This window comes from Pristis pectinata, chromosome 3 (assembly GCF_009764475.1).
Source record: "Pristis pectinata isolate sPriPec2 chromosome 3, sPriPec2.1.pri, whole genome shotgun sequence".
In the NCBI taxonomy this organism is placed as follows: domain Eukaryota; kingdom Metazoa; phylum Chordata; class Chondrichthyes; order Rhinopristiformes; family Pristidae; genus Pristis; species Pristis pectinata.
The window spans coordinates 131,250,245-131,263,470 of NC_067407.1; the positions used below are offsets into that span (position 1 = coordinate 131,250,245).

At 38.5% G+C, this 13,226-nt stretch overlaps 1 long non-coding RNA gene across 1 annotated transcript in view; it reads right to left on the reverse strand.

The window, feature by feature from the left end:
* The window catches only part of LOC127568615 (uncharacterized), a 38,143-nt gene that overhangs the window by 16,892 nt on the left and 8,025 nt on the right, over nt 1-13,226 (reverse strand). Inside the window, exons 3-4 of the long non-coding RNA XR_007956041.1 lie at nt 12,570-12,665; nt 1,244-2,155 (exon numbers count right to left, since the gene is read on the reverse strand). This is a non-coding gene — a long non-coding RNA (uncharacterized LOC127568615). The remainder of the gene's footprint in view (nt 1-1,243; nt 2,156-12,569; nt 12,666-13,226) is intronic.

Below are 13,226 nucleotides of genomic sequence, written 5' to 3' on the forward strand. Positions count from 1 at the left end.
TTTTATCAAATACCTCCTGGAAATCCATTTAAGTAACACCAATAGACACTCCCCTGTCCACTACTTCAACCACGTTTTCAAAATCTGAAGCTGCTAAGATATCAAAGCAAGCAGATCAAATGTACAAATAAACAAAACAATTCTCTTCCAAGTTACTATACAAATAAGAAAATGTGCAAGGACATGCAATAGAAATGTATTCCATTCAGATTTTAATTTTGAATCTGGGTGCTAAACGTTAATAGGAGTGCAGGAACAGAGTGACCTTGTCCTATATATGCATAAAACTTTAAAACTGGCAGGGTAGGTTGAGAAACAGTTAAGGTAACAAATCTATTCGAGTCTTGAATAATTCCTCTTCACCTCTGCCTTAAATGGTCAACCCCTCTGTGGTTCTACGTTGCTTTAGCAGAGAAAATATCTTTACTGTATGTACTCTATCAAACCCGTTCAGAATCTTATGATTCCACATCACCTTTCATTCTTCTAAAATCCTGAAAGCATTAGGCCCAAGTATACTCAACCTTTCCACATGACAATCCTCTCTTCCAACAAATTAATTAGAAGAGCGCTTTTGCTACGTCACTACCAAGGCAAGTACACACCTTAAGAGAGACCAAAACTTCGTCTTGTGCTCACACACAGATGTGATCTCATGTACTGTACAGTACAGTTTCAGCAATGAGTTTGTTCATCTTGTACGCCATCCCCTTTACCATAAAAACCATAGGTGAGAAAGTACAAAACACTTTCAGCTACAACAGCAGTATTACCCCCATCTGTGGTCAACACTGTTTAATAAAGAAGTGAATGCCTCAAAAAATAATGAGGGATTTAGATAAAAAGGCACAAGGAAACCGCTCCCATTGTGGAGGAGTTGAAAACCAGAAGGCATGGATTTAAGGAAAATAACCAAAGCCAACAAGGAGAAAAATAATTTGATACCATGACTGGTTATCATCCATGATAACTTTGCTGCCAGTGAGATGAAGGCAGATTTGATTATGACTTTCAAAATTAGATCAGTACTTGAAAAGGAAAAAAGCTGGAGGTTAATAGAGAAAGGGCAGGAGGAGGGACTGGCTGTGCTGCTCTTGAGATCTGGAACTTGAAGGGCCAGATAACCTCCTGTGCTGTTACCACTCTGTAAAAACATATTATCCTTTTAAAAATAAAATCAAAAGTTGATTTTTTTTTAATAGTTCTATATATATATATATATATATATATATATAAAAAATACCTCTTCTATCTGAATCCTTTTTGCAAGTTCATCCAAGGAAAGTGAATTGTCATTGAATTGCATTAACTCTTCAGTATCATTCTTCTGACTGGATGAGACAACATTATGTTTAAAGCTGGAGGGTCCTTCCACATCTTCATCACCTTGTTTCTCTGAAACTTCATGTGATGTCTGACACTCACTGAACTCCACACTGCCCTGAACTTCCTGCTCCGCTTCTGAACCCATCTGTTGATAATCTTCATTCATTTCACTCACGAGATTTGTGTGGTTTTGTTTTATTGTCCGGCCATCTACCTCCACAGTTCCTTTTGTATTCTGTACAGACCAAGAGTCTCCATATACACAATCATTGGAATTACTTCTAATATGGTTCTGTAATACATGATTGCTATGTTTAGGCATAGCTTCACCATTTGTAATGAACTGTACAGTTTCGTTGCACTTCAAACTAATCTCCTCATTTTCTTCAGTAGTTTTGCCAGCAAATTTCAAATTGTGTTGTAGGTTTTCCACTTCCTCATGAAGAAATGGATCAGTGTTTATAACAACCTGCGTCTCATCAGAGAAACACTCTGTCTCAATTGTTTTTGCAGCAGTCAGCATGTCCTTGCAAGGCGTTGTGGCATGTGGCTGAAAGCAGCTTTCATCTGTTATGATGTTTTCTGAATACAAATGTTCTGTCTCAACATCAAAGTGCGTCCTGGCTTTTGCTCTTACAGCTTCTATTTGCTCCTCCAGTGATGATTCAGCAGCATACATTGCAGGTTCTCTTGCACAGCATTCACCAACCGTTACTGCAACCTGTAAAGATACAGTGGAATTTCTTCCCTTCTTCCATCACTTCCAATGATGCATAATCACATTTTGCAGTTTGCACTCTTGGTGTACCTAGAATTTGGTCTGTTAAGCCTAAAAACAGAGCACAGAAACACACATTTCATTAGAAATTTAAGATACTTGCTGCAGAGCCTTTTAAAAATTGATGTGCTTGGACTCTGAATCGTTATCGCTGAGTGAAATCCCATCTGCCAATCCTGGCTCTGTTCCATTCAGTAAGCAGACATAAGTGACATTAAATTTTAATGAATTTTTATACATTATCCATTCGGCTCAGGAAGGCATGCACTCACATGATCAAGACCTTTGTACATTTCTAACAATTACCTATTTGCAGTGAACTTGGTTTGCCAAGAATCTACATTTAATTTGATGAAAAGAGAAATTTTACTAACTTCAAGAATCATTAATGAAACAATGGAATTCCAAAGTTATGTTTAGGTAGAACTGCAAAATCAGCATTTCCTGTTAGTAAGTATAAATATCAAAATAGATCTGCATAAATGTTATAACATTTTATTTCCTTCTCATTGTTAGAAATCAAAATATTTGTGTCAATAATAAAAACAATTAAATTATATGTTTAAGATAAAGAAAGGAATTTTGTGGGACAGTAAATCAGCACCAGCAAAAACAACTGCATCCTTTCATTTCTCTACTTTTTCCAACAACAGCTGCAAGTTATTTTAGCTCCAGAAAATAAGTCAGAACATGAATGGGAAAAGTGTACATTTCTGAAAGCATTACCAAGAGTAATCCTCTACATAGCTTCAAGTGTCACTTTAGAGGCCTCGAGATTTTAGAATTTCCTCAAGCATCTCTGCTGCATCCCATCACCAAGCTTTTTGACATATGGGTAATACCAATGTGCATCAGTGTCAAATTTAGTTTGGTAAAACTTCCAGGACATCTTCCCACTTAAAACGAGCTTTGTAATTATAAGTTGTTGATAAAACTGCTGGTCCTGTGAATACTGCAATTTCCTATGCCAACAGTTTAAATTTTACTTGAATTATTCCATGCTTTCATATTACCTGAAAGTACTATGAGAGAAAAATAATATAATAATTTTGATCAAACTCATCCTTCAATCACTGATTTCAAAAGAATTTATTTCAGCCATACTTATGTAAAAAAATGCTTTCCTTTCAGATTAAGTAATCAGTTTTATTTAATAGTTAAATTGACCTTCTAACCTAAACATTTTAGTAGTAGATGGACGATCCGCAATAGCTATTAAACTGAATTGCTGAAAGTGAAAATAAATGACATCTAATTAATGATAAAATGCTCCAAACGTGACGAACGATTGTGGAAGAAAACCTACTCTATAATAGTAACAAATAAAACGTAAATAAAAAACTGACCACTATTCTTCAGTTTTTATTTACAAAAAATTACTTCAGCATGAATTTTGCAGAAGACCAAAAGAAATTAGCAAACTCAAAGACCATGGGATTAAAAGACAATGACCTGCTTGGTCATTCAAAAAGATCATGGCTGAAGTAAGAAAAAATGACAGGAACCCTCAGCACATCAGGCAACATCAGTAGAAAGAGAAACAGAGTTAACACTTCAAGTTGAAGAGCCTTCGTCCATACTGGGAAGGAGAGGAAACAAGTTAGTGCAGCTGCAGGGAGGGTGCAGAAGGGAGATGGTTGGGACAAAGCGAAAATTCCTGATAGGCAAGGTCTGGATTATCTTTGGCATAATCTGTAAACAGAGTCATCTGTTTAATGGCGGTAGTTAAGGAGGGAGAACATAGCCCTTTGTTCATAAAATCTATGAAATGAGGGCAGATAGATAGTGAGAACACAGGCAATGCAAGAATTGAAAAAAAACGTCTGCAGGAAGTGCCCAGCAGATCAGGCTGTGCTAATGGAGAGCGAAAAACAGTCAACATCACACAGAGATGAACCAACCTGTTCTGATAAAGATGGAGAAAGCGAGTTACCTGAAGTTGTAGAATTTGAAATTCAGTCTGGAAGGCTGCAACGTGCCCACATAGAAGACAAGGTGTTGCTCTTCAAGTTTACGTTCGACCTTGTTATAACAGTACGGGAAGCCACAGATAGAGAGGTCAGGGTGGGAGTGGGATGGAGAATTAAAGTGGCAGGCAAAGAAAACTCAGTTGACCCTGCAGATGAAATGCGCGTGCTCTGCAAAACAATCACCTAATCTGCCTTTACAGAAGAGACCATACTGTGAATACTGAATGTAGTAGACGAGATTGGAAACAGTGCAGGTAAATCACTAATAGTGGAAATAGTTTTGCACTTTTATTTCAGATTTCCAGCATTTGCATTTCAGCCAAGTTTCATTCTCCTCTGCTGCTCTTAAGGACCTTCACATACTTCCTTTAGTGTGGTGTAGACCATCCTCTGTGGACTATCCAGAGGGTAAAAAGGTTCCACATGACTTCCCTGCTTTTTACTCAATTTCCCTACTTATGAAGTCCAGATCCTAAAAGCTTTACTAAATATTCTCAAGGCATCCTGCCACTTTCACAAGATTTATTAACACAAAAGCCACATCTCTCTCATCCTGTACTTCTTTGAACTGTGTTATTAAGTCTACATTGCCTCACCCCCTCCTTCCTGCCAAAAAGAATCACCACACATTTCTCTGTATAAAATTCTGTCTGCTACTTGTCTGCCCATTCTGCTGGACTATGTTCCCTTGCAATTGATTGGTCTATTGTTTGCCATATTTCTAGACATTGAAATGTTCCCGTGTATTCCAATATCCAAGTTATATTTAACAATCAATCAAAAATAGCCACCATCCCAGCACTCAACCTCAGCGAACACCACTGCTTACCATCTGCCAGTCTGGAAAAAATAACTATTCCCATGATGTGCTGCTTTCTGTCCTTAATCATTTTATTTTGATCCAAGCTGATACTGGATCCTCCTATTCCATAACCTTCAATCTTACCAACCAGCCTTACGTTCAACTTCCTCAAATGCTTTTAAAAAATTCACTGTTTTCCCTTCATTAAAAATATGATCCAATTAATCAAACATGATCTGTCTTTTTCAAACCAGTGCTCTCTCCATAATTAAACCTCTCCACAGTGCTGATTATTTTTTTCTGGTTGATGGTTTTTAAAAACCTTGCCTGCCAATGCCTTGTAGTTATGTTCGTAAACTCTTTCTTGAACAACGGTGTCATATTTGCAACTGTCTAATCCTCTGGTATCCTCATTGCACCAAAGGGAAAACTGGAAGATAATGGCAAACCTTTTGGACGAGGCAGCTTAGCCACTCTAAGTATAGCCAGCACATCCTGCTTATCAAGTTTCAATTCATTCATTACCTCTAGCATTTTTGTTTCCACTGTTATTCTGCTAGCATCTTTTTCCCTCATAAATACCCAAGTACTCATTACATATTCTAGACTTACCCATGCCTCCAAGCAGTTAACAATTTTGTCCCCAATAGGTTCCACCGTCCTACTACCTGCTTAGTATTAAGGTAGCAGATGATGATTTTTGAGTTCCCTTTTACATTAACTGCCACCCTATTTTCATGTTATCGCTTCAACAGACTTTGTACCTTCTCCACTTCCCCTCTCAAAATACTGTATTTAGCACAGTTCTCGCTTTAAGAATTCACCTGACATGCATCACTTCACATTTTCTCAATCACCCCCATCATCCAGGGATTCTTAGCTATAGTCACCCTACCTTTTGCTCGTGAGAATATACCTAGCCTGTATTTGAAATATCATCATCAAAATCATCCACTGTTCCAAATCAGATTTTCCTGTCAGCCTCTGATTTTATTTCATCCTGCTACGTCCCATCATATCCTATTTAAGATACCCATGTTTCAATTTAGAAGTTGTATTTCAGATTGCTGTTTGCCCTTCACTTTTGTTAATCTAAACCTTTTCACAATGACCACTCTTACCTAGCTGTTGTCCACCTCATTCAGTAGCACCAAATCCAACAATGTCTCCTTCCTAGTCGAGCTGTCAACATACTGGTGTTCAGGAGTACTTACTTGACATTTCAGAAATTCCTCCCCTTCCTTTCCTGAACTCAACATTATCCCAATCAATATTTAGATAATTAAGGTCCCTATCAATATTATCATTGATTTTAGTTTAAAAACAATGTGGTTGGTCACCAATATCAAATTACAACCCATCTTTAACATACGTCATTGGTATACAGATTACAATCTAACAGATGTCAAATTATAGATTTAGTATCGATACTAATTACCTTTTCTTTTAAATATGAATTACAATAGAACACCAATGAATTAATAGTCAATATCCGTGAAAACAGCATATATTCAGCATAATTCAATGCTGATAAAAAATGATTACATCTATCCAAAATAGATATAAAACGACACGTGGATATCAGATATATCTGTCCATAATCTTTTATAATCTCTACTATTTTGGGCAAAAGCTTGATTAAATACTGTCACAAAATAAAAATAAAATGACATGCACAAGGAATACCAAGGAATATAATCAACAAATCTCATACAGCACATAGCAGTTTGGAGAGCAAGCCTCGTTGCTGGTAAGTTTCATTTTACAAGAGCGAGAACGGGAAGCAGTTTGGAGAGCAAGCCTCGTTGCTGGTAAGTTTCATTTTACAAGAGCGAGAACGGGAAGCAGTTTGGAGAGCAAGTCTCGTTGCTTAGCTAATTCGGCTAATTGGGCAGCAGCAGCCAATAAAGAGAAAGCAAGCTCAAGCGGAGCGGCCATTGTGTGTGTGGCTCAGTGTAAGAGAGGAACCTTGAGGCTTTGGCTCAAGAGGCTTTGGCGTGAAAAGACAGAGGAAATGAGCAGAGGTTCTGTCTCTGGTCGAGAAAGAAGCAGAGGGCAGTGAGGTCTTCATGATGGGAATGGAGGTATATAGGGACTGGACGTCCATGGTGAAGATGAGCTGTGCATGCCAGAGAACTAAAAGTTATGGAAGAGTTGGAGAGTGTGTAAGGTGTCACAGATGTAGGTGGGAAGGGATTGGACTGGGGGGGGGGGGGGGACAGAATAGTGTCCAGGTATGAGGATACGAGCTCTGGTGGGGCAAGAGCACGAGGAGACAATACATCTGCCAGGACAGTCTTTCTTGTGGATTTTAGGGAGCAGGTAGAAGCGGGCAGCCTAGGTGATCTTGGGGTCCAAGTCCATAGATCCCTCAAAGTTGCCGTGTAAGTTTATAGGGTGGTTACGAAGGCATATGGTGCGCTGACCTTCATTAGTCAGGGGATTAAGTTCAAGAGCTGCGAGGTAATGTTACAGCTCTATAAAACTCTGGTTAGACCACACTGAGAGTATTGTGTTCAATTCTGGTCATCTCATTATAAGAAGGATGTGGAAGCTTCAGAGAGGGTGCAGAGGAGATTTACCAGGATGCTGCCCTGGATTAGAGAACATGTCTTGAGGAAAGGTTGAGCGAGCTAGGGCTATTCTCCCTGGAGCTACACAGGACGAGAGGCGACTTGATAGAGGTATACAAGATTATGAGGGGCATAATAGCCAGCGCCTTTTCCCCAGGGCGGCAATGGTCAATAGCAGGAAATCAGTTTGTCAGAGGAGGGAAGTTTAGGGGAGACGTCAAAAGGTACTTTTTTTTTTATATACACACACACACACACACACACACACACACACAGAGAGTGGTGGGTACCTGGAATGCACTGCTGGGGGTGGTGGTAGAGGCTGAAACAATTGGAACATTTAAAAGACTCTTAGATAGGTAAATGAAAGAAAGTAAAATGGAGGGTTATGGGCTGTGGAGGAGGGAAGTGTTAGATTGATCAGAGAGTAGGTGTTTATATTGGTCGGCACAACATCGTGGGCCATACTTTGCTGTACCGTTCTATGTTCCAGCACGCCAAATTTTAATGGATTGATCCATCAATAAAGTTCAAAACACGCACAACAAAATGATGTTCATCTGTAAAATTTGAAAGCAATACATTGAAAGCATTGGGAAGCATGTTCTGTTGACCCAGTTTTTACTAGGAAATGGAAACACAGGTGTTTCCCCACTTAAAGTGGAACATCAGTTCTACTGTCCATTTGTAATAAAATACAGAGGTCCCAAACTTACCAACAGATTCAGAACACAAAAGGTATCTATTTGTTGCATGGCAAAACTCAAGTCTTGCTGCTTTCAGCATTTTTATTAAGAAATCAATGCTCAGATTTTGCATCAAATTAGATCAGGCAAAGGATTTACAATCCTATTGCATTCGAAAGGGATTATAGGGATTTTCAAGAGGAAGCCAAGTTCCACTTAATTTATTTGTTTAATTTAAGGTTTCTGATTATTTAAGCATTTAGTTAATTTTATTTAAAAATATTAAAAATCCAAATTTATTTCATTTTTCCAAATGGTTTGGCGTTTCAGAAACGTAATTAACCTTAACAAGCTTAATAGCTTTCAGGGGCATTTCAGAGGCAGGTTTCCTTCAGTGTAGAGATGGAGATCCTGCTTCTGCTCAGGCCTTGCTGCTAGAGTCTCAGAGTTTTTGGCTAGCAAGATGGGGTTTCCACACCCAGACTAGGCAGGTTAGGCATGGGGTGACTGCAGACAGCAGCACTTTGTTCTGTTTACATATTGTGGAATGAGAGGCACAACAAAGTGCAATACAATCTGAAGATGGCTCAAAATCCTTCCCCTATGACACACAGGTTCCTAACCACAGCAAAACTGCTCTGAAACAGCAGACAAAGACAACAATGGGGAGAACAATTTTGCAGAGCATTCTTCTGCATCCAGTTCAGACGAAGGGTCTTGACCCAAAACGTTGACTGTCCATTTCCCTCTACAAATGCTGCCTGACCTGCTGAGTTCCCCCAGCAGTTCATTTCTTTGCTCCAGATTCCAGCATCTGCAGTCTCCTGTGTCTCTACCCTTAGAGTGACCCAGATGATGGCTTAAGCAGTTTGGCAAACTATAGGTCGAAGGCTAATTATAAGCTGTCCATCACTATTATTCCATAACCAACCTTGTGCAAGTACATAACATGTAGGTATAATCTTTGTTTTCCTCTTCTTGTATTGTGTGACATAAGAGAGAAGATGCACTTGTGCTGCAATATTGCAATTCAGCAGGCAAGTAGAGATATGCAAAAATTTCTTCAAAACATATCTAATCCTCCCATTAACTTGTCAAGTGTAGGGAATAATGGCTGCGTTAAGTGACAAGACTATTCTTGGCCACAGTGGAAATATACTGGAATTTGATACCAGAATATGTTAACCAATTTGCAAAGATGCCTACCTCAAGGCATACAACAGATAATTAAATCTTTCACATTAATGCACTGGTAACAAATATCTAACAAAATCTTACTCAAACACAAGAAATAAAAGGTACCACTTCATTAACATTCAGAGACTGTGAAAGGTAATTTTCAATGCATTCTTTCTTTTGCTGTTCCTGATCTAGCCACATAAATGTCTTCAATTCTAAATGTCTCCCAAAGAATTCTTGTTTATTGCATCGTGATGGAAATAAGATTGAGTCAGACAGTGTTGACAACTAACCAGCAGTTCTGCACCGATGTCACCTGGACGCCTCTCAAATAACAATGAGTCAGAGTACAGGAAGGAGAAAGAGAGCCTAGTGGTATGGTGTCACAACAACCTTTCCCTGAATGTCAGCAAAACAAAAGAGCTGGTCATTGACTTCAGGAAGAGGGGCGGTGCACACACTCCTGTTTACATCAATGGTGCTGAGGTCAAGAGGTTCAAGTTCCTAGGAGTGAACATCACCAATAGCCTGTCCTAGTCCAACCACGTTGATGCCACAGCCAAGAAAGCTCACCAGCGCCTCAACTTCCTCAGAAGGCTAAAGAAATTTGGCATATCCCCATTGACCCCTCACCAATTTTTTATTATATAGATGCACCATAGAAAGCATCCTATCCGGATGCATCACGGCTTGGTATGGCAACTGCTCTGCCGAGACTGCAAGAAGATGCAAAGAGTTGTGGACACAGCTCAGTACATCAAGTAAACCAGCCTCCCCTCCATGGACTCTGTCTATACTTCTCGCCGCCTCAGTAAAACAGCCAACATAATCAAAGACCCTTTGCACTCTGGACATTCTCTCTTCTCTCACCTTCCCACAGGGCTGAAGAAACAAAAGCATGAAAGCACATACCACCAGGCTCAAGGACAGCTTCTATCCTGCTGTTCTAAGACTACTGAACGGACCTCTTGTACAATAAGATGAACTCTTGAACTCAATCTACCTTGTCACGGCCTTGCACCTTATTGTCTGTCTGCACTGCACTTTCTCTGTAACATTATATTCTGCATTCTGTTATTGCTTTTCCCTTGTACTAACTCAATGTACTGATGTGATGAAATGATCTGTATGATGGCATGCAAAGCAAAGCTTTTCACCATACTTCACTACATGTGACAATAATAAACCAATTTACATGTTGACAGTGAGAAATAAAGCATTAGATGGTGGGAAAATGTGTGGTCTGAACAGTTGTACAGAAAAGTGGCAAATGGAATTTAAACCAGTGAAGTTACGCATGTGCACAAGTACATAAAGGTTGTGAAAATACAATAACTAGAATATCATCTGGTGTAGGAGGTACAAAGGGACGTTGGGAGAGTTTAACCTCAGATCATTGAAGGCAATAGGATAGGTGGGTAAAAAACATATGGGATGTTTTATTTTACTGCAGAGGGGATTTACAAATATGTTGCCAGAAATGGAAAATTATGGTTATAAGGAAAAATTGAATAAGCTAGGGTTATTTTCTTTGGAACAAAGGTAGCTGAGTAATGAAATTGAATGGAAATGTTTAAAATTGTGAGTGGCCTAGATAAATAGAAATTATTGAGACACAAGAGACTGCAAATGCTGGAACCTGGAGCAATAAATGAGCTGCTGGGGGAACTCAGTGGGTCAGGAGGAAAATGCACAGTTGATGTTTCGGATCAAGACCCTTCATCTGGACTGGATTATTGATTTTCCCTAACAGACGGGTAAAATACCAGGGAAAGTGTAGTAGAAGTAGACACCTTCATTTTTCATAAATCCTTGGCTTTGTACTTGAATAGCTGTGACCTGCAGGACCACAGACCACATGCACAATGTGGCATAGGCTGGATAGCTCTTTTTCAGCTGACACAGTCACAATGAGTTGAATAGCTTCCTTTAATGTCATACTTTCTATGATAAGGAACATACCAAATCTTACTTAGCTGAGGCCCCAGGTACACTTTGAATCTTTACATCATGGTTGGTACATCTAATGTGGACCCATTCATTAAAATGGGGTTGGAGACCTTAATCTTAGAATGAAAGCAAATGGTTGTTTGCTTTTTTAAAAAAAAAATCTTTCAAACTACAGGCAATCCCCACATTATGGCCGGGAATTCACCCTCACAGAATTCACAAATCACTACCCAAATATTTGAGATACGGAATAACATTTGTTTTCACAGAATTAGTTTGAAAACAAAGCAAATAAATCAAGACAAATTTAATTTTTTTCATCTCCCATTTCTTGACATGCTTTGCATCACGGAAAATCACGATACAGTCTGTTTTCTAGGGACACATCACCTCAACCCCCTCTAAATGCAGAGGTAATTGAAACAATAGTTTTTTTTAATGTTTTCAGTAATTTTAATTTAAATTCTAGAATTATTTATTTCCACTGATTCTAAAGATTTGAGCATCGGAGACATTCAATGACAATGAAAATGGTCTTGAGGCTGTTGAGAGTAACATAGCCACAACAGGTATTCCTGAATTTGAACAGGTGATCCCACACGCAGTAAATACAAAGTGTGGGCTGGGTCAAGGACAATCTGTGTAAACATTTCTTCATTTAAGAATACAATTTGCTATTATTAGTTTCTAAGAAGGTGCTTACAAAATATGAGAAATCTTGTCTATCAGCCAGTAAGAGCAGTGTATACCAAGGCTTAACAAACCAGTGTGAAACATTAAATGACCCCCACAAAATTTCTTTACAAAATCTTAAGATTTTCCTTAACTCTTCAAATTAAATATATTATGGTACTAGAGTTGAACATCATTCAGAAAATGTCTGCATTATACTTTAGTCCAGTAGCCTGATATCACTGAAATTATTTTCTTTTAAGTTGAGGTGTACGACAGTAAGAAATTACTGATATATAGATGGGTGGAACAGATGCAGAAATAGAAGGTAATTCATGCCAGCAAGACTGTTTGCCCTTAATTAGCATGTATTGCAACTTTTGCCTATCCAATATAATTCAATTACTTATTTATTGGGGTCCAACGTAACATGTTAATTAATGTAGGACCTAACAGACACCTCCTATAAATTCAAAAAGTACACCAAGTGATTAAAAACAAAGTTAAACAGGATAATCTGCCTATGGCCATTTTTACACCAAAGAGCCAGTTTATGATTTTAATCCCAACCTTCAGTTCTTTACTGAACAAAGGGAATTTAAACACAAAAGATTTCAATCGTTCCATACATACTTGAGTTGTATTCTGCAGTAATTTTCTTGCGAGCATCTTGTTCCTTTGAAGCGAAATGACATTCATTTTGTCGAAGCACTCTGCTGATACTGAAATCTGATGCATTTTAAAAAGAAAATCAGGCTTGCAGGAGAACACGTCATATCAATTTCTTGTCATATTCTAAGTTTTCTCAGCTTTATCACCCAAACAACTATTATGTGGTCACAAACAAAAGGTTACTTAAAAGTTCAATTCTGGTTGCAAAAACTCATTATGCAAAAAATTCAGCACCTTGCGTTTTTGATTATGTTAAATTGGAAATGAAGAATTTTAGGTTTTGAATTACATTTACAAGGACAGCAATAGCTCTGCCAATCCAGCATTACTAATCCTTGAAGTCTATTTCTCAGCAGAGGGGATGGCATATATGGAAAACAATTGCCATATTTAGGAGTCCAAACCAGGAAAATGGTATCAGCACCTTAGAGATCTTTTCTTGCCCAATTGTATTTTGCATTCTTTTTCCAGACTGTTACGGACTCAGTGAAAGTCCCTTTAAGATAGAGAGTGTGTGTGTATGTGTGTGTGGGGGCGTGCTTACGTCAATAGAAGATAAAGGACGTAATGACGTTGTTGAAGAAGAAGAAGAAGAAGAAGAAGGAGAGAGAGAGAAGG